Here is a 20,800-nt window from a genome sequence, read left to right as displayed (position 1 = left end):
TTACCTATTTTTTAAAATTAGAATATTATATAATAAAAACTTTCTGAGAAACGTTAATTTGTTTATAACTATTTTTTTAAACATTTAAAGATTATTCAAAAAAATTAAAAATTTATATTTTGTCGATAAAATATTAAATAGGCATCTCATCTTTATAAGATTTCAAAGTTTGATCAGTGTATCATAATTATTTTGGTTATTATTGCGATTGTAAATTATTAATTAACAATTGAATTGTTGTTAAAATATTCGTTTAATTTTCACCGGCTTCTGGAACTATAATCTAAACCAAGAAAGCTTTTATGTCACCGAGTTATTTAATTATTGGCAGATAATTACTTATCTAAAACTTTATATGAAATTTAAAGATTTTGTTGGGAAAACCCGCATTTTTTTGGAAAATTTTCGTCGGGAAAAACATGTCTTTATGCAGAATTTAATTTCGGTGAATTTTTATTAGGGTGTTTTTGGTGTAAAGTTAAAATGTTCGGAGTTATGGAGCAAAAATTGAAAAAAACACGATTTGGGGGCGTCATTTTGTTAATAAAAAAAGTAGCACACTATCTGCGGATTTTGCATACCTATATTATTAATATATATAATCATAAGCTTCGATTCTAGGTAAATAGCTTTTCCCAAAAATGGCCTATTCTCCGATAATCAGCCCAGACTAATTGTAAAAGCCAGAGATACGGGATGCAGCCAGAAAGCAGTGTCTTAACGAAAAGTCTTGGAAGGTAAAGTTTTCAATCCTAATAGCAACATTAATAATATTGAAAAATATTAGAAATATGACTAAAAGATTTTTAAATTGAAAACTTATTGGTCCATTTCCCTGGTAACACCTCCAAGGCTTCTTAAATTTGCAAGCCAAATGGATGCTGCAGTAAAGACAAAAGGAAGGAATTCTAAACGTTGCAATTCACAACCCCCGTCTGCAGCTTGGTAAAGTTCCAACGGAAAATGGACCTTAGGTTTAGAAAAGGCTTAGAAAAGTATTGGATTTAAAATATTGTTTATTATTTTTATTTCAGTTATTTTAATTGTAGTAAACTTTGTATCTAGGGCTTTTCGTCTTCCTCTCATATTTATTTGTTTATTTTTCTTATTTTTTATGTACGATGTATAAAAACTGTACCAACTATTAGATACTTATGCAGTTTATCTTTTACTGTTAGCCACGTAGATAACCATTGTCATCAGCGGAACGGTGATTGTTGTCTCCGCCCGCCGGTGGGCCATCTAAGATGCCGTTGGCGGTGTCTCCACGTTTGCCGTATTAATTAGTGGGTGTTCATCGAGGACGCTAATTGTGACCTTAATTAAAGACTTACCGAGCCTTTATCAGATACAAGGAAAGAAGAATGTGTTATTCTGAAAGAAACGACAGAAAAACTGAACAACGAGGTTTTCGGGAAAGATATAAGAATACTATTTTTAGACATTTTGCACTGTTTACACTGCGTTGTATCTACTTTAACCGTGGTTTTCTTACATAGGTAAGCAGTGGGTTATGGTCTGGCTTGATGTCAACTTCTGGGTATAAGACTGATGTTATGGATATTGTTCTAAACAGCAATACTCAACCTTATTTTTTCTGGGCCATATAGTAGCTATTAATTGCCACAGGTTGCGGGCCGCAATTTAAGTGAAGTAGTATTTATATCGGGAGCTATATGTGATTTCTGTGGTTTTCCGAGTTTTACTCCACGTTGAATAATTTTATTTTGGCGACGTTTCGGCAATGTTGCACTTGCCATTGTCAAGTCAGGAGTTCCGCTTCTCGCTGTGGCTTGAAGTAAACAGTTTAGTTCGAGTCACTTCATTTTTGATAAATCTGATAGGAATTACTACAAACTACTCTCAAAACGTCGCTTCGTCCAGATGCGAATTAGTGAGTCAGGATCGGTAAAATTTTTTTGCATATTTCATTTTTGAATATGAGGATTCGCACCGGTATGTTGAAGCAAACAACGTGAGGAGCAAGTAAGCGCAACTTTTCCACACATATAATATTTTTTCGCAAATCATTAAATCTTGCCTGAAATTCATTACTCAAGGAAACTAAATCATTAGAAATAATAGCATAGTTTTCTGGAGATACATCAATTCCTTGAGCTTTTATCAATGTCAGAAAGTTATGCAGATTTTTTTATATTAAGTTCCTCGATGTGTACCTCTTTATCTTGTTTTCGAAAGCAAATACTTTATTTGCCAACTGTGAAATAATTTTATGTTTGACAAATAATTTGATCGTTTACATGACCTTTTATTTAGCCTTCGGGCCGCATAAAAAAAGCTAGAGGGCCACATGCGGCCCGCGGGCCGCTGGTTGAGTATCACTGTTCTAAAGCTATTTTCTTGTATCATTTCAATTAATTTACTACTTTTATTGGAAATTAACGATAATTTTAGTTTAAAATATGTTTATTTTGTCGTTTCAATTTCCACTTCGTAAATCTTTCTCAAAATGCCCGAAGTGAAAATGGAAATATTACATTTTGTTCTGACCTCTTCACTCCTTATCAGCGTGTTTCCTGCAATTCTTCTAATTTCTACTGCTTTTAGCATTCTGTGTGTTTTGGCTGTGTTGTCTTGTTTCTGATGCGTACGTAATTATTGGTCTTACACTGGCCTTATAGAATCTTGATTTTATCTCATAGTGGGTTACGCCATAGTGTTAATATAGCAGAGAGTAAGAAATAAAATTTGTGTTACCCAAAGAGCCATGGAACTCTCAATGTTAGGCATTTCTCGTCGTAGGAGAACAGGAGTAACGGATGCCATAGAAAGAATAATGACCCTAAAGTGGAACTGGGCTGGAAACATAGCTAGAATGTCGGACAACAGATGGACACAGCGAATACTACACTGGAGACCAAGACAAGAAGCATATCGAAGTAGAGGTCGTCCGCCAACCAGATGGTCTGATGATATAAAACGGATCGACAAGAACTGGATGGAAACAGCACAAAACAGAAATGCATGGAAAAGACTGAGGGAGGCCTATATCCAGCAGTGTATAGACGGGTTGAATGATGATGATGATGTTAATATACAATGTGTCCACAGATGGGGTGCCCTAGAGGAAAAACTTTTTTATTTTGAATTTTAGCGAAAAATGTCATTCTTGATAAAAGTTTTTCTTGTTCTAAAACCCCATAAAATGAAATAAAATTTAAGTTTTTCAAATCCTGGTTAACTTTATAGCCAATTTTATGTAAATCCCTATAAATTTTTGCACTAAGTTCGAAATTGTAACAATAATAACTTGAGAGAACAACCCTTTCGCTTCTCTGGATTATGAAGCCAGACTTTGTCGTTCTTCTTGCATCCAATTATTGATTAATTAAATAATTATTAATCCAATACTTTTATTAATGAAATTTATCTCAAGATAAATTCTTTATTGAACGCTTAACATTATCGAGAAAAATGACAATTCGCAAATGATTTATCGGAGTTGACAGTTACTAAGCTACATTGTGGCTTGGCAACACTAGATTATTGTTACGATTTCGAACTTAGTGCAAAAATTTATAGGGATTTACATAAAATTGGCTACAAATTAAGCAGGATTTGAAAAACTTGAATTGAATTACGTTTTATGGGGTTTTAGAACAAGCAAAACTTTTTCTCAAGAATGATATTTTTCGCTAAAATTGAAAATAAAAAAGTTTTTTCTCTTGGGCACCCCAACCGTGGACACACTGTAGCATTCTACTAATCTATGTGCTTTTTGTACTTGATCTCTTACTTTTTTTTCAACATCTCCATTCATCTTCTTCTTGATGTGCCTTGTTGAATGTTGTCGATTGTCATGGCATTCTTCATCTTATGTGCAGCGCGGAAAAGCTGCATATATTATGTTGTGTTGCACGTCTCCATGGATAGTTTATACTCCATGTTTTGCTTAATGTTAACTCCATCAACTTCAGGTTTGCATCTCATTAGTTATTTACTGATTACTATTGTTCTAGTTTCCGAGTTGACATAGGCATGTTAAATTATTTTGCTCTTGTGCTAAACTTGTCTTTGAAGGTTATCTTCATTTGTGTGAGTAACAGAAAATTTCAATTTCATTAACTGCCGATACGTCGGCCTAAAAGCGATGATAAAAACGAAGACAATGACAAACACAGACTGCCAGAGGTATAACTATAAATGTCAATGAGATAGAGCAAGTCCAAGAATATATCTTACTTACTTACTTACTCCGTGGCGTGACAACCCTTCGTGGGTTTTAGCCGACTCGACAACATGCCTCCACTGTTTTCTGTCTTGAGCAACCTCCATCCAATTCTCCACGCCCATCGCGCTTAGGTCTCCTGCTATATTATCTTGCCACCGGAGTCGAGTGCGTCCGCGTGGTCTCCTTCCAGTTAGGACTTCCTTCCACACCAGTCTTACTGTTCTTTGGTCAGAATGTCTTCTGAGGTGTCCCGCCCATTGGAGTCTTCTGGACTTTATTTCTTTTATGATGTTGGCGTCTGGGTAAATTTCTTCGAGCTCTTTGTTAGTTCTTATCCTATATTGTCCTAATGCTTCATCCAACACAGGACCAAAGATTTTCCTTAGGATTCTTCTTTCCCAAACAAGTAGTCTCTCTTCGTTTGCCTTTGTTATCGTCCACGTTTCGCTTCCATACATCACAACGGGTCGTATGATTGTTTTATAGACTTGTATCTACGTACGTCTTGTTAATTGTTTTGATTTTATAAGGTTTTGGAGGGCAAAAAGACATCTGTTGCCGGCCTGTATCCTGTTGTTTATTTCTTGTGATCCGTTATTGTCTTCAGTTATTGTTGTTCCAAGATACTTGAATTCTCTAACGCGCTCAAAGTTAAAGTCATCCATGGTGATATTCTGACCAATTCTACCTGAATATTCAGGTAGATATATTCAAGAATATATCTACCTGAGCCAAATTCTGAAAATGGACGAAGAGGACAAAAGTGCGGCAATCGCTAAAAGAGCAAGAGTAGCATGGACAGGATTTGAAAAACTAAGTTAGATACTTAAGAACCGCGAAATACCTCAATACGTAAATGTTCAACCAGTGCATCCTTCCTGTGATGACATATGGATGGACAAAGCTGGACTCTAAGTAAGGCAGTAATTAATAAACTAGCCACAACATAAAGAGCAATGAACAGGACAATGTTAGGTGTACGACTCTCAGATAAAATGAGGAACGATTGGGTAAGATCAAAAGCAAATGTTGAGGATCATCATCATCATAAGTGGTATGACAATCCTTTCTGAATCTTGGCCTGCTCGTAAAGAAGTCGCCATTCCTGTCGATTTCTGGCAACTTCCCTCCATCTTGTGACCTTAGAATCTTTAGGTCTTCTTCCACATCTTCAATCCATCTTCTTCGTGGTCGTCCTCTAATTCTTGTACCCTCAGATCTTGAAAATGTTAATTTCTTCGTGTATTCGTGATCAGACATCCTATCAATGTGTCCAGCCCATCTAAGTCTTTGCACTTTAACGAATTTCACAATATCTGGATCGGTGTATAACTGATATAGTTCAAAGTTGTATCTTCGACGCCCTAGTCCATTTTCATTTATAGCCCCAAAAATCTTTCTAAGAATTTTTCTCTCAAAAATACCAAGACGTCTTTCATCATTTTGAGATAAGGTCCATGTTTCAGCCCATATATCAAAACCGGTCGTATTAAGGTCTTGTATTGAGTTTTACTTCACGTTTTATATTTTTGTTTTTTAAATGTTTCTGGAGACCGTGAACAGTTCTGTTTGCTTTTGCTATGCGTCTTTTTATTTCATCGCTTGTCGTGTTTGTTGCGTTTACTAGCGATCCAAGATATGTGAATTATTTGACTTGCTCAAAGGTATGGTTGTTGATTTGAATTCTCTGTTGGATATTTCGGCAGTTTTTAGAAACATATATTTGGTTTTTTCCTCGTTTATCACAAGTCTTAATTCACTTGACGCGTCCGCAAGCCTTGTAAAACACTGTAGGTCATAGGCGTGATGTTCTATTCCGCTACTTTTGGGGATGCTCCGGTAAGCTACATTCTTCAGAGATTTAAGGGGTGGGTTTTAAAATAACATTAATAATTAAAAGATAATATTGGGCGCCATTAATAAATCAAATTAATACTGCAATGATCCAAAATTAAAGAAAGTTACTTGCAATGTCGATCCATTTAATGTAGGTTGGTACCTACCATTGCGGTCGTAAATTTGTCTGTACTTCTCTCCAACAAGAAGGAAAAGAGATAAAGTGTGCAAAAGAAAATACCAATAAAAGTTATAACATAGTATACGTTTATTAAAAAAATAAAAAAAATAAAAACGAATCGAAATGATTTTGGTAAAGTTAAGTCTTTCGCGAGATTGTTCGAAAAAAAAAATAAACAGTTTATTATGAGTACCTGGTGACCTGGACTGCATTGATGATTAGAGCTACATGGATCTGGTTTAGCTCAACTGGAACTGTTGTTGCTCAACACTTTTCACTTAACACTTTACAATTGTTTGAATTAAAGTACTATTTCACAACATTTTATAGTATAAGAATAGAATTCCAAAGTTTTGTTTTATTAGCAAAAAAAAGGTAACTGCTAATGGTTGATTATTATAGAACATTCCACATTGGAACGATGTAGGCACTGTTCATTTGAACATAGTAAAAATTTTGTTAAAAAAATGAGTTTTTTTATCTTATTATGAAGTTTGAGAAACTCGTTCCGCGAACTTGTATTTATTTCTTCTTAAGAACAACATAACGAAGCTATTCGTTCTAATACACTAGACAACTAGACACAAAACATACTCTCGTGGTATTCACTATACCCAAAGTTTTTTTTTCTGAACTGTCTCCTAGAACAAATCGGTCTGTGACTGTACACCTTCATCGCTAGATGTTGACTTCCTTTCCGTGCCCATTTCTGAGCCGGTTCCTTCTCTCAAAAAAAGAATTCACCTCCCATTCTAACAAACATCAGACAGTTTTATCCAATAAAAAACCAGGGTATCTTTCCAAGACCATCCCACTAGGAGTCGTAAACCAATCAGGAATACTTACTTTCCGTAAACAAGTCTTTCGGCTCCCGCTAAGAAACTGCTGGCTCAGCTGCAACGGTCAACTCTGAGAACCCAACTACTTAAGAATTTTATCAACACTAAAGACGTTGTTTATGTCGACATTCAGCTCGTAACATAAACATTTCCCAGTCTTTATGTCTCAGAAAGTCATTAAATTCTTTTGATACTAGCCGAAACACACACAACTTATTAATTCTGAGTATTTGGACGGCAAACGAAAATTATAATATCATCACATATCGTGGGATATATACAAAAAAGATTTCGCAGTATAACACTGCATCTAATTCATTCGTCACTACAGGACCGGACCTGATATATTTATAAGACGTAAATTTGAGACCGTTACAACACTGCACCATGTCTCTCATACTTCTGCCCACTATAACTACTATAAAAGTCGAGGGCATCACAACGAAAATTGCCAAAATCAAATGGAGCTTAGCATTCAAGATTGGAGACATTGGAGACACACTTCAAACATTGGAGACCCTACAAAGGTAGACGACCACAAGAAAGACCACAGATGAGATGGGTAGATGGCATTAAAAAATAGCAGGAAGAAGTTGGAAGTATACTGCTCAGGATAGAGATCGATGGAAGGAGTTGGGAGAGGCCTATGTCCGACAATGGACGATAGAAGGCTAAGAAGAAGAAGAAGGAGAAGAAAATAATATATTTATCAAACGCAACAGGCCTTGTAGGCCTTGTTTACATTTCTGATTACATAAATAATAAATAACTTAATATAACTTACATAACTTATACATTTTATTTAATTACACTTCAGTCTTTTTTTACACTTGTTCACCACCTCCCTCCATCCCCTTCTGTCCAATACTAGTTCTTTCCATCTCTCAATGTTACTTTTCTTCAAGTCTTCGTACACACTGTCCTTCCATCTTTTCCTTGGCCTGACTTTCCTCCTATTTTGTATTGGTCTTCGTGAGAGTACCATTTTTGGCATTCGTTTACTTCCCATTCTCTTGATGTGCCCCAAATATCGTATTCTCTGTGCTTTGATCGTCGTCGTGATCGTTGGCTCTTGATATAGTTCTTCCAATTCTTTATTGGTCCTTCTTCTCCACTGACCTTCTATTTTCACATCTCCATATATTTCTCTTGGCATTTTTCTCTCCCATCTTTCTAAAAGGTCTGTTTCTGACTTTTTGAGCACCCATGTTTCGCATGCGTATGTTACTGTTGGTCTGATAACAGTCTTATAAATTCTTATTTTTGTTTTTCTTGATACGTATTTGGATTTCAATAGTGTGCGTAATGCTCCATATTTTTTATTTCCTTTAGCTATTCTTGCCTTTATCTCCCCTTCTTCATGACCATTTTCATCTATTTTGGCTCCCAGGTAAATAATTTCTTTGGCTCTTTTGAACGAGTATGTTTTTTCTCCATCTATTTGTACTATGATGTTATTCTCTTTTTCTTTTTGGATCTCTCCCATTATCATATACTTTGTCTTTTCTTCATTTATTTTAAGTCCGAATTTTTTGGCTTCTGTTATTATGTTTTTTTTTTATTTTCCAAACTTTCAAGTCGTTCTTCTATTTGATAAACTGCCTGTTTTAGTTTTATGTTTTCTTCTCTTAATGATATATTCTCCTGTCTTAGCTCTCTTATTTCTTCTCTATATTCGTTCTGCTGTCTTCGAATCTCGCTGAGTTCTCTTGATTGTTCTTCAATGTCTAAAATTACTCCTGCCATCATTTCCATTATTTTTTGTACATTTTCGTTCATTTTTTTTCTTTCTATAAGAGGGAGATATGCTTATTTTTCGACTTTTGTTAAAAACCTGTTGCAATTATTTTTCTTCTTTTCTCTTCTTGTCGTTTTCGTCTGTCGTAGTATCATCACTTTCTATTCGAAATAGCTCTTCGTATTTTTTATTTTCTCTGCTCATTACAAATAGTCCGTTTCACTGCGATAAGGATCTCGTTCGGATCGTCTCCTCAGAAACTTGATCCTTCTCATTGTAACGTCTTACTTTTTTTTCGATCCTCCCTAGTTACAGCACTTCCCTGTCGACTTGGCAACATCGCTTTCTAATCGATCAAGGTTCCACTTCAAAATAGCGTAATATCGATGACATTTTATTTGCTTATGTGTTAACGCTTACCTTCTATTTTTGCCAATTTGGAGTACACTTTTAATATTTTGTTTATTATTTTTCGTTCTGCGCAAAGATTACTCACTTATAGACCAGGGTAATAAGCTAGAAATAGACCATGTTCGGAACACTCAAAGATCCAGGTAGCTGACTACTTTTGTAGTTATTGTATACCTATAGGATAAAATCCTACCTGTTTCCTGCCTAGAGTTCGCGTCCGTTTTTTAATTATTAACAATTTAGTGCAAAAATCGCGATTTTTTCGATTTTTTGCACCCCTTTTAAAAGCTAAATAGTTGAAATACAATTAGAAAATTTAATTTTTTAGAACATTAAAAAACCTTCAAAATGCCGATTTTTGAAAGTTAAAAAGTTAATTTGTTGCTACGCAAACTGCAAAATAAGTGAAAATCGTTATTTGTTAATAACTTTTACTAAAACTACCTTAGAACTTTAGTGTTTCACCCAAAGTTGGGTATTGGGGTACTTAACAAACCCTCAAAATGTGAGACCGATCCATTAATTAGTTTAAGAGTTATTCTAATTGTTTATCCCAGAGACCTTTATTTTGCAATAACATAAGACAGAAAATAATTAAGATAGGGCAATTCTGAGTATGCCAAATGAAAGTTGAAAACTGATACTATCAAGATGTACTAAAAAACGATAAAGAGATTGTCTAATATAGTCAAAAATCCTAATGCCAAATTTGTGAAATTTTGTAGTTTAAAAACATTTAGAATAACTTTAAAAATATTGTCTGTAGAAAAAGTCATTTTACATATTAGAAAAACTGTTATTTTACACGAATTTTTAAAAATGTAGTTTAACTGGTAACTAATCGTGGTAAGTGAAGGGGGTGCTGGGAGACGACAAATGCACTAGTTCAAAAACTAAAAAAAGCAACTTAAAACTACTATCATTTTCTATATCTCGGGATCTACTGAATATATTTTGATCGTTCTTTTTTTAATTTGTATGTAATTTTTCTGTACATTACAGATATGTAATTTGTGTAGGCATTTATTAATTAGTAAACAGTCTAATTTGTTTAAACAATTTTTGAAAAAATAATTTTTTCCCAAAAATCCATGATTTTAATCATACTATCCCTATCAATCATAGAAAAAGTTAAGGTATACTTTAATAAATAAATTATTTTCAATAAATAATTATCTAATAAAAATCATTTATTTATTGAAGGTTACTTTAACTTTTTCTGTGATCATTAATGATACTATGATTAAAAAAATAGATTTTTGTAAAAAAATATTTTTCAAGAATTGTTTAAACAAATTAGACTGTTTATTAATTAATAAATTTATAAACAAATTGCATATTTTTAATGTACGTAAAAATTACATACCAATTAAAAAAAGAAAGATCAACATCCATTGAGTTGATCCGGAGATACAGCAAATTATATTCGTTTGAAATTGCTTTTTCGGTATTTTAACTCGCTGGATTTGTAGGTTCCCCCTAGTAATCGTTTGCACTACATTTTTGAAAAATCGTAGAGGGTGCTGTGAAGGTATAATGTTTGTGCAAATTTTTTAAGAAAAAATACAAATCCCTTCTTTAAATGGCATTATTGAGATTCCTTAATTATTATAAACAAATTAGCTGTGAATTAAAAAAACATATAGCTAACTTTGTCCCAAATGAGCCCAGGCTAAATTTTTTTACTTGAAAATTCGTGTTACAATACTATCTTTTCGAATATATAAAAAGATTTTTTCTACGGACAACATTTTTAAAGTTATTCTAAATGTTTATAAACTACAAAATTTTAAAAATTTTGCATTAGGATTTTTGACTCTGTTAATCATTTTTTTATCTTTTTTTAATACATTTTGATACTATCACTCTTCTACTTTCATTTGGCATACTCAGAACTGCTCTATCTTCATTATTTTCTGTCTTATCTTATTGCAAAATAAAGGTCTCTGGGATAAACAAATAGAATAACTCTTAAACTAATTAATGGATCAGTCTCAAATTTTGAGGGTTTGTTAAGTACCCCAATATCCAACTTTGGGTGAAACACTAAAGTTCTATGATAGTTTTAGTAAAAGTTATTAACAAATAACGATTTTCATTTATTTTTCAGTTTGAGTAGCAACAAATTAACTTTTTAACTTTCAAAAATCGGTATTTTGAAGGTTTTTCAATGTTCTAAAAAACTAAATTTTGTAATTTTATGTCAACTATTTAGTTTTTGAATGGAGTGCAAAAAATCGAAAAAATCGCGATTTTTGCACTAAATTGTTAATAATTAAAAAACGGACGCGAACTCTAGGCAGGAAACAGGTAGGTTTTCTTCCTATATGTCTACAATAACTAAAAAATAATCAGTTACCTGGATCTTTGAGTGTCCCGAGAAAATCCTTATTACCCTGGACTATTAACTTCACACTTCATACGTTAGATACAATTGATATTCAGACACTTAGCGCAACGTTGCCACTCTAGAAAGAAAATAAACGTTATTTAAAAGTCAATGTCATTTTTTAAGAAGTTTTTTAAGGTGTTAAATAATATCGATATTTATGTATAATAAAAATAAAGCATATATGTAAGCATCAAGCATCTATGTATGCTTTATATTAATATTTCAACTCAACCCACATCAAAATAAATCATTTAGTATCACAAATAATTGCATACAATATAAAACACAATATAACAAAACCACCTATAATTATTGATTATAACTTTTACTGCTTACAAATAACCGCCTTAGTTCGTTGCTAATTAATATCGTCAACTTTTTTTCTGATACGATATCGTCTAAACACGGCGGGTTTGATTATATCCCTTATAACGTTTAAGACGAAATTAACGAAAAAAAAAAAATATCGTTGCCCGTGGTCGTCGTTAGCACATTTATTATTAATTAATAATAAGTTAGGTGGTAAAGAGCAGGTGAAGGTACGCACACGTGTGACCCGCATTCAAGATTTTAAAGTACCCTCCACTTTTCGAGACCGCGATCAACGGACGCGACCTGCCCTGTGGGAAAATGTGAAGCCGCGATACCTTCGTTATTATACTTTAAGGTAATAATTAGAAACGTGAACTGCAAAAAGTGGTGAACATTATGTTTGGAACAAGATGAGTCAATTAGATATTCATCTACAGGAAATTAAGCTGCGGTTTTTGTTTATGCTCGGAATGGTTTAGCGATTAGATAACAAAGTACACATTGTTTATCTCTTTTTCTTACTTCTGCTAAATTAAAAATATTGTTTATTTTTCTTTAAGAGGATGGGTACGTATTTTCGGCTGCAATGCTATTCAAATAGGGATTCATTTTTTTCGAATCCTGAGAAAATTAATACAGTAAAACCTCCGTTAACCGAAATAATTGGGGGAGACCGTTTCGGATAACAAGAATTTCGGTTAAAAATAACATTGTTTTTTGTATTCTTCTTGTATCAAATTACATAGTATTGAAGAGATATAGCTGCAAAACATCGTTGTCAAAGGAAAATACAACAGAAAATAGAAGATTTCTTAAAAAAACACTCCAAACATGTTCATTTTCCTTAATTTTATTGCTTTTTTTTAAATTTACTGTTTATTGACGAAATTATTTAAACTGTCAGCCATTTCGGTTAAACGATGTTTCGGTTAAAAAGGTTTCAGTTAAAGGAGGTTTTACTGTAAGTATTTTTGAAAAATTTAAACGCAGAATGAAAGATTACGTTATTGGCGAGGGCCAAAAGTCCCTCAGAACTTCTATAATGTTTATTTTAATAAGTTACAGGGGTGAAAAACTAAGAGAAAATTTAGTGTGATATTTAATTTAAAATATCTCATTCAAAATAAACTTTTTATTTATTCTAAGGGACTTTCGGCCCTCGGTAATAATATAATCTTTCATTCTGCGTTTAAATTTTTCAAAAACATTTATTGGTTTTTTCAGGATTCGAAAAAAATGAGCACAATGTCCGTGGTAATATTTCCAAATTTATCTTTGTTATACAACGCACTCAGTCGAATAGAATATTTTCAGCATACTGTCAGTCAGACAGTGACAATCAGTGATAATTTTAAATATTTGACATGGCATCGGGACATCAGGCATATTTTGAGTCGTTGATTAAATAATATTGATATATAGTGTATTTGATAAATAATTGATTTAAGACGTGAACTTAATAAAAAGTTATTTATTGTGTATTATTTGTGGAAGATCCAAGCAGAGAATACATCAGGATAATATATTCTGTGATCCAAGTATTTTGTTGTTAAAGATGTTCAAAATTGTAAGCGTTGTTCCATAGTAACAATATACAATATATTATTAAAAAATCACTTAAACACTTTTCCTCTTTTCTCGATTGAGTATTAGTTTTTGTTGTACATATAAATTATTACAATCACTGAATACATAGTTAGTGAAAAAATTGTCAGTAGTAATTGCACAAGAGCTCTAAAATTCTATATTAATTTTAGAGATCGAGTACAATTTGTTGCGATTATTTCATGAATAAAACTGTTAAAAACCAAAATTTTATTATAATTTATTTATGTAAGTACAAATTAGTACAATTAAACACACAGTTGTTATAAATATTTGACGGTTGAAAGTCATCACTTTTATAATTTTTAAAACATTAATTACCATTAATGTCACTGAATGTATTTTTTCATAGCAACGAAGGGCATCTGACGTAATATACTTGACGACGGGAAATTATCAAAAATTATCGGGTATAATATCACAAGAGAGTGAGAATAAATTGAAAATAATGCGACAGTTTTTCGAAAATTTGTTGTTTGGCAATAGACACGAGAGCCCGCAGGGCTCGAGGGGCTATTGCCCAATGACAACAAATTTGAGTAAAAATGAAGCATTATTTTCTTATTTATTCTTACTGTCGTGTGATATTCGTAAGATTATTTTTTAATACGTATATTATGGATATTTTCTTATATGTGACAGTTGTCAAAACTAGGATACTGGTTGCCATTAAACAGAAACAATCTACTTAAAAAAATTCTATCGGTAATTTTCTACAGTAGATAATTCTCAGTATAATTTTAATCTGATTGGACAGAATTAAACACGTGATCAAATATCTTGCTATACGATTGGAAGTTAAAATCATCAAAAAATAATCAATTTAATTTAGATTTCTGTAGCTTTCTATTGGTGAGAATCTCCTATGAATGAAATAATCACATTTATTAACTGAATTAATAATTTGCAATTATAAAAATAACAGTTATCCATTCAAAACCTTCAAAAGCCATCTCTTTAAATTAATGATGACATTATCAATTAGAATGACATTCTAGTAATGTTTACATATCCATACGAGTGTGAATTTTACTACACGTAATTTTCCGTGTAAAGACAGAAAAAGTAGGGATACCCGTAAAATATTTGCGAATTATGTACCGATGGCCTTAAATCAATCCAGACATCGGGGACATGAAATTAGATACGCCGATAACACAATACTAATAGCAGAAACTATTGCAGATCTACAAAGAATTTTAGATAAGGTTGTTGCAACGAGTGAAGAATTTGGTCTGTCACTAAACATAAAGAAAACGAAATTCATGGTTATATCAAAGAAAAATATTAGAAACATAAATCTACTCGTAAATAATAAGACGATAGAACGAGTTCAGAATTATAACTATTTAGGGACAAACATTAGTGAAACAAACGAAAACTAAACCAAAGAAATCCGAATTAGAATAGAAAAGGCTAGAAGTGCATTCACTAATATGAAACAAATATTATGTAGTAGAGACCTCAGCCTAAATCTTAGAAAGCGAGTACTAAAATGTTATGTATTTTCTGTTCTTTTGTATAACGTGGAGACATGGACTCTCAATAAACAATGCCTCAATAGATTGGAAGCATTTGAGATGTGGACGTATCGAAGAATGCTGAGAATCTCCTGGACAGACAGAATAGCCAATGAGGAAATACTAAGGAGAATACAGAACAGCAGGGAGATACTGGATTCCATCAAAATAAGAAAACTTCAATACTTGGGTCATATAACACGTGGTGACAGATATGAACTCCTAAAATTAATTATGCAGGGAAATATTCAAGGAAGGCGCAGCATAGGTAGGAGAAAAATGTCCTGGCTGAGAAATCTCAGAGAATGGTTTGGATGCAGCTCAACTGAACTCTTTCGGGCTGTAGTATCAAAAGTGAGAATAGCAATGATGATTGCCAACCTTCGTCGCGGAGATGGCACGTAAAGAAGAAGAAGAAGACATCGGGGAGCAAAATTGTACTCGCCTTTGCCGATGACGTAAAGCAGTGGCACAATCAACATTAGAAGTTAAAGATATTTTCTCTCGAATTTTGAAGAAGCTGCATTAAATATCGGTCTAAAAACAAATGAAGACAACACAAAATACATGGTAGTCTCAAAACAAGAACGTAAGTAACTATTACTATAAATAAACTATCCAAACCTTGAAGTTGCTAAAGAATTTAAATATCTAGGAGCAACAATCACCAATGACGGCAAAATAGATCGAGAAGTTGAAACTTTTGAGTTTTTTTTGCAGTGCATCACAAACAATGATCTTTTTTGCAATGAAGTCAAAACTTCTCTCACGATGTCCGAAAATCCAGATATATAAGACCATAATACGACCAGCAGTCGCGTATGGAAGCGAAACATGTACACTAACAAAAAGAGAAGTAAATAAATTGCTGGTGTAGGAACGTAAAATCCTTCGAATGACCAGCGTGACAAACGAATGGAGGCGCAGATACAATAACGGGTCTCTCTTTGGAAAGGAAAATCTAGTGAGATATGTATATAAAGGCCAATCAATACGTAAGATAAACAGGAGAAGATCTGTAGGGCGGTCTAGAAAAAGGTGTAACGATGCAGTCAGAGAAGATCTAGAGAAAATGGGAGTGAGACAATGGGAAATAGTGCCACAGGACCGACAAATATGGAAGGCAATGATAAACGCGGCAGACTCACGAAGAATTATACCGCAATTAATGATGATGATGCTTACTTTTCAAAGTGAAAGAAAATCGGCAATAACAGATTTCTGTAATAAAACGGGTCATTTTTGATAAATTTTGGAATATTCCTGTCACACAAAAGGGATTTTGGGTTAAATATTAAAATCATCACCTCCTCTGTGCTTGATCCTTCGTAAGGATGTGGTATTATAATAATCGACGTATGGCTGCTATCCAGTCATCTTTCTCCTGCGCGTGGTGTGCTGCCTCAAGGAGAGAGAGAAAGGGAGGGAGTTATTTACCATCTACTTTATTTTAAACCACCAATTTCTCGTGTATTGTACTTCTCCAAAGAGTTCTGTCCCTCCATGTTTTCTGTATCTGCTCCCATAGCATGTCCAAAGTATTTTAATTGTTGAAGATGGACTTTACTGGAGACCCGTATGCTGACCTTCAGCTCATTTAAAATTTATTGGGGGTTTTAATGGTTGTACTTTTGGAACAATGGTACTAAACAACACATAGTATTTACTTGTATTTTCCATAGTAAACACACACACAATTCAATACTATCTCTTCAAAAACTGTATCAAACAGCAATGTAAACAAAATGGTTTATATGTACTTTTATACGAGACAGGAGATCCGACATTACAACTCGCTTTTTCGATCGTTTGAAATGATTATACGGAGATTTTAAATTCATATTGCAAACGTTATGAGTTTTGGAGGCGTGAAATTTTGGAAATCCTAGTTTTAAACGAAACTGAAAATTATTATGTAATAAGTCAAAAATGTGCAAGTTCCCTAATCAATATAGCTAATGGTAGGTGAGCCCAAGCGGGGATCTTTGCAGTTACTCGAGCGCGTCAGGTTATCACATAGGGAGAAACCTTGTACCCTGTAAATGTACCCCTACCACATATTGGCTCTTAATACAGGGGAGTTCGTTATGATGAGGTAAGTTAAGTACATGCAAAAGAGTGTATACGTATTTCAAAAATCTGACGTTTTGAGACTTCCATCAAGTTAGCAGAACAAAGTCAGCAGAACACAGTTATTCTTATACCATAATTAAGTGTAAATTAAATGCAAATTTAATGTTCGAAGCAAAAATTTATTGCTCTTCTCTTTTAAAAGTTATCGCATGTTCTGCTAACTTGATAATCAAGCTAGCAGAACACTAGTTCAAAAATTTGATAAATCATTTATAATTGAATGCCATAGTATTCTCTGAATTAAATGCTAATTTAATGTTCAAAGAAAAAATTTATTGCTCTTCCTCTTTAAAAGTTATCGCATGTTCTGCTAACTTGATAATCAAGCTAGCAGAACAGTAGTTCAAAAATTTGATAAATCATTTATAATTAAATGCCAAAGTATTTTCTGAATTAAATGCAAATTTAATGTTCCAAGAAAAAATGTATTGCTCTTTTTCTTTAAAAGTTATCGCATGTTCTGCTAACTTGATAATCAAGCTAGCAGAACAGTAGTTCAAAAATATGATAAATAATTTATAATTGCATTCCAAAGTATTCTCTGAATTAAATGCAAATTTAATGTTCCAAGAAAAAATTTATTTCTCTTCTTCTTTAAAAGTTATCGCATCTTCTGCTAACTTGATAATCAAGCTAGCAGAACTGCAGTTCAAAAATTGATAAATCATTTATAATTAAATGCCAAATTATTCTCTGAACTAAATGCAAATTTAATGTTCGAAGAAAAAATTTATTGCTCTACTTTCTTAAAAGTTATCGCATGTTCTGCTAACTTGATTATCAAGTTAGCAGAATATGCGATAACTTTTAAAGAAGAATAGGAATACATTTTTTCCTAGAAGATTAAATTTGCATTTAATTCAGATAATATACCCTATTCCACGAACATACGCCTGTTTTGGATTACTTCGGCAACGAATATTTTACTGTGCAAAATAAGAAGAACGAAAGTAAATTGCACATTACATTGTTGTTTATTGGAATAATTATTAGCGCCATTTACTTTCGTACTTCTATGTTGCACAGTAAAATATTCGTTGTCGAAGTAATCCAAAACAGGCGTATGTTCGTGGAATGGCCCATACTTTGGCATTCAATTATAAATGATTTATCAATTTTTGAACTAGTGTTCTGCTAGCTTGATTATCAAGTTAGCAGAACATGCGAGAACTTTTAAAGAAGAAGAGCAATACATTTTTTGTTGGAACATTAAATTTGCATTTAATTCAGAGAGTACTTTGGCATTCAATTATAAGTGATTTATCAAATTTTTGAACTACTGTTCTGCTAGCTTTATTATCAAGTTAGCAGAACATTCGATAACTTTTAAAGAAGAACAGCAATAATTTTTTTTCTTGGAACATTAAATTTGCATTTAATTCAGAGAATACTTTGGCATTCAATTATAAATGATTTGTCAATTTTTGAACTACTGTTGTGCCAGCTTGATTATCAAGTTAGCAGAACATGCGATAACTTTTAAAGAAGAAGAGCAATACATTTTTCTTGAAACAATTTTTCAAATTTCAAATTTTTAAATTTTTCAACTACTGTTCTGCTAGCTTGATTATCAAGTTAGCAGAACATGCGATAACTTTTAGAGAAGAAGAGCAATAAATTTTTTCTTGGAACAATAAATTAGCATTTAATTCAGAGAATACTTTGGCATTTAATTATAAATGATTTATCAAATTTTTTAACTAGTGTTCTCTGCTAGCTTGATTATCAAGTTAGCAGAACATGCGATAACTTTTAAAAGAAAAGAGCAGTAAATTTTTGCTTCGATCATTAAATTTGCATTTAATTTACACTTAATTATGGTATAAGAATAACTGTGTTCTGCTGACTTTGTTCTGCTAACTTGATGGACGTCGATTTAAGCGGAGCGTAAGGAAATGGGCGAGTCACAAAGTTTCACAAAAATAGCGCATATTTGTCGAAATGGCGTCATATCGAAAATACCTGTCCAATAATTTTCACAAATCTATCGAATGATACCAAACACGACCCCCACGGAGGAGGGTGCGGGTATATTTAAAATTTTTAATACGAATTCCGCGATATTTCGCGAAATGAACATCAGAACGAAAAATTGCAAAATACACGTATTCAGTATTTTTGAAAAATCTATCAAATGGCACCAAACAGACTTCCCACGGAGGTTGGGTGGGGGGTTATTTAAAATATTAAATAGGAGCCCCCAATTTTTATTTTAGATTTGGAATCTTTACGTAAAAATAAGCAGCTTTTATTCGAGACATTTTTTCGAATTATGGATAGATGGTGCTATAATCGGAAAAAACGATTGTTGGAAATGGAAATGGAAAGTCCCCACTGTATGGAAAACTTAACTTAACTTTTTTTGGTTTTAGAACCTACTCTTCACAACCCAATAGGTCCCCATAACGCTCGAGTAACTGCAAATTTAGCATACTTTCCTCCCCTACTATAACCAAGTTTAATAGGAATTAAATGATATTGTAATAGACATACCTATATTTTATTTCAGAGAAATAATACGTATTTGCATCTGGCGACACTCTATATTCGTTTTTTTTTCGAGAGTACAAACAACACACTTTGCGTAATTGTGTACATAATTATGTAAATACGTAAATCTTACCAAGAAACTGATTGGCTGGATAATTTATAGTGAATAAAGAAAGTACTTTGACAACACCAATTTTCTAGTTAGGTTCGAATTCGAAAAACTAATTGGAACATCCATAATTCAAATGTAAAATCGTTGTTAGCCTTTTGCCAATTAGAGTATGGGATAGTTATGTGTCGTGTAAAAAGCATCTATTTGTCACTGTTAAACATGATTATACACAAAAATATTCCTAATGTCGTGTTTGTAAAAACACATGCTTTTCGATTCAGAACCAGTGACAGCGAGTGACGGTAATAGATGTATCAAATGGTGTAGTTTTAACACAAACGGATTCAGCTTCGGGGAAATGGTAAATGTATACATCATGGTAAAGATGGAACAATAAAATTTTACGGAATTTATACGTGGTACAGAAAAATATTAATAGATAGATACCATGAAAATGCAAATTAAAGACCAAAACTAAATTCTAAATAAAAGGAAACTGTTTTTTAGTTTTAAAGTAGTTAATAGCGATAATAGAGTATTTTCAAAGTAAATCCAAATAGTGCAGTTAGTGAAGATGGATATGAGCTATTACCTCCATCGATTTTCATGAAAATTTTCGAGTGGTTAGAGTTAGAGGAACAAAAGTTACATGTTGCCAACTTGCGCTTATCCCCTCTCGGGCGTGAAAATTATTTTATTAAAAATAACTTCATAAATCGATATTTAACCTAATAATCTAATATATAATCTCATAATCGATAATTTTAAGCAAAATTTGTTATATGAAGTTATTACAATAAATTAATACCTACTTTTTGAGTTATTAAAGATAAAATTTTTTCATTAACAACTGCGTCTTCTAAAGCTGTTTTTCATAAATAAATTTAAAAACTATCAAGATTTTTCAAAAAAATTATTACCAAAATTAAAGATAATAAAAACTAAAATAAATTGCTTATTTGAAAAACCTTTTAATATTAATTCAAAGTGAGTTATAGGTAATTGAATGTACCTATATTTTTTTCGGTTAGTACTCAAA

This window comes from Diabrotica virgifera, chromosome 7, assembly GCF_917563875.1.
Source record: "Diabrotica virgifera virgifera chromosome 7, PGI_DIABVI_V3a".
Lineage (NCBI taxonomy): Eukaryota > Metazoa > Arthropoda > Insecta > Coleoptera > Chrysomelidae > Diabrotica > Diabrotica virgifera.
This window is presented reverse-complemented; position numbering follows the sequence as displayed.